Source organism: Octopus bimaculoides, chromosome 16, assembly GCF_001194135.2.
Source record: "Octopus bimaculoides isolate UCB-OBI-ISO-001 chromosome 16, ASM119413v2, whole genome shotgun sequence".
Classification (NCBI taxonomy): Eukaryota; Metazoa; Mollusca; class Cephalopoda; order Octopoda; family Octopodidae; genus Octopus; species Octopus bimaculoides.
The window spans coordinates 14,026,873-14,029,564 of NC_068996.1; the positions used below are offsets into that span (position 1 = coordinate 14,026,873).

The 2,692-nt window shown below is 31.4% G+C and overlaps 1 protein-coding gene across 3 annotated transcripts in view; it reads right to left on the reverse strand.

Moving 5' to 3' along the window:
• The window catches only part of LOC106873734 (carboxypeptidase D), a 471,768-nt gene that overhangs the window by 186,060 nt on the left and 283,016 nt on the right, over positions 1 to 2,692 (reverse strand). For 2 of the 3 annotated variants that reach the window (XM_052973529.1, XM_052973528.1), the window contains one exon: positions 2,470 to 2,490. The exons of the other annotated variant lie outside the window; for it this stretch is intronic. The gene's annotated coding sequence lies outside the window, so the exon portion shown is untranslated. The remainder of the gene's footprint in view (positions 1 to 2,469; positions 2,491 to 2,692) is intronic. 3 annotated transcript variants of the gene reach the window in all.

Genomic DNA, 2,692 nt, shown 5'->3' on the forward strand with positions numbered 1-2,692 from the left:
ATATACATGTACATGCGTGTGTGTCTGTGCGTGTGTGTGTAGATAGATCGATATATTCTAAATATATAAATGTGTATACGTATATATAGATATATTTGTATACATTTATACATACATATATATATATATATATATATATATATATATATTCATGTATGTATATATATGTGTACGTGTATATATGTATATATATATATATTTACATATATATATATGTCTATGTATCTCTCTCTGTATATATATATATATATATATATATGTGTGTGTGTGTGTATATATGTACATAAACGTACAGAGCATACAGGGGGAGGACCCTATGTTTCCATTGGGCAGACGGCTGATTCATTTAAAAATCATTATCGTAACCATGTTGCCAGCTTTAAGACAATCAATAAGAGACATTCAACATCTTTGGCAGATTTTTTATAGCGACTGAAGGAGGATAAAATGAAGTACAGTATTAATTGGTCCATACTAAAGTACACGAAACCATAAAAAATAATTTCCAGGAGATGCCGTCTCTGCTCCGAGGAATCCGTCTATTCTGTGGACGAACGTGAAGATCATTAATAACATTTCTGAACGACCCTTGAGATGCCTACATGCATATAAATGTACTTTCGCACAATGCAGTGAGAATGAATTTTGAGTAACCGTTAAGATAATTTAATTTACTTTAAGGTATGGATGGCTTAAGTTTATTTTTAACCGCCCAATTCTTACACACACCAAGTAAATAGTTAACTCACTTTGTGATCATGAGTGCACCAAATCTCATGTGTGCATATGCTCACATTTTTACGAATTCTTCTATGAGCGACTGTACTCGTACCATGCAGCTTACTCGATGGCGTTAATACATCCATATTTGTTAACGGTTGTTTTGAATACTTTACTCGCTGGATTGCGCGTTCGTTTCTCTTTTTGCCATCTGTGATTTTATTTTGAACTTCTATATAAATGAAGATATTTCCTCCATCTGATTGCTTTTCTTTCTACAAAACAAGAAGTTACATTGCGGAACAGTTATTTTAACGAGTTATATTTATTTATCACCCGACGAGATACATCTTCACCACTGGATGCTCCTGAACCAGTTGTAGAGTGTCCAAACCATGAGAGATGATTTTAGATGTGTCGAAACAATTGTTGTGATTAATAATAAATTCTCGTATATTCCATCTTTCATTTGCCACATATATATGTGTGTGTGTGTATGAGAGAGAGAGAGTGTGTGTATATGTGTATGTATATATATATATATATATATATATATATATATATATATATATATATATATATATATATATATATATATATATATATGTACATATATATATATGTATGTATACATATATATATATATATGTATATATATATGTGTGTATATATATTTACATATATGTATATATATGTATATATATATATACTTATATATATGTCTGTATGTATATCTACACATATATATATATACATATATATATACATACATATTTGTATACACATACATATATATATATATATACAATTAAACCTTGGGAGAGGCATTATGCCGGTAGTAAACACACGCACTGGTTCAGTCCTTTATTAATTTATATAGTTTATATATAATTATATATATAATTCATAAATATACATGCACCTCATTGTAAAAGCTCATAGGAAGCTATATTAGATGAAGTACAACCGTTCACCTCTGAGCGCATTGCAGCTAGTAACAGAAACAGCTGTAAGCTAAAGAATCTGCGTAAATCTTGTTTGCTTGTCACTCTATTAGTTTATGTCTTTGGATCAACTGTTACCGTGTAATCTTTGGCGCACCTCTTTCACCAAGTTTTCTCTTTTCAATGCATTATATTAGAGTTCTGCAAATGGTTTCATTCAAAGTTTCCCACAAACCTTGAGGATAATTGAACCACATACGGTCTGTACCATTATCCTACTGAACCTATTACAATAAAAACATAATGTCTAAGGTTATGGTTAGGGTATTGGGTCGGATGACTTGCCTGGACGATCGGAAGTCTTCTACACCGGTTGTACTGATCATCCAAAGCAGCCTTCGTATCCTCAAATTGATATCTAGTACCGTCCACAACCTGATGTCCTCTTCTTGATCCTCCGGCGCCTGTGTGTTTATGCGTAGTCAGTGTCCATGAGTCATAGAGAAGTACTGATTCAACAACTGTTTTTTTAAAAAAAAACCTCTTCATGTTGTTAGGTACGGAGGACTTCAATATGATTCTGAGGCTGTCTAAGGCATTCACTACTTTCGTAATCCTTACTTGGATATCTGTTTCTGTTGAAGTAATGTTACTTTGCAGATTACTATTAGGATTGGGGTTAAGGTGGGGACAAATACTGCAATTAGATTTGGATTTCCATGATGTATCTACTCTCAGTATGATTCACAGATTGCTATTAGAAAGAAAATTGAAACAATTTGTAAAACGAAATTATTTTTCTTACCTTTCACGTAAGTTATTTATCCTGAAAATAAGGAAAATAGATAATTATTAAAAATGTAATAAGAATTTGGAAGACTTGTGGATATGTATATGCATGTATAAATGTATGTAGATGGATGGATAGAAGTTATTAATACATTATATATGCGTGCATGTGTCCATGTATGCAGGTACGAATGTACGTTTGTATGCATTTATGTTCATCTATATATATATATATATAT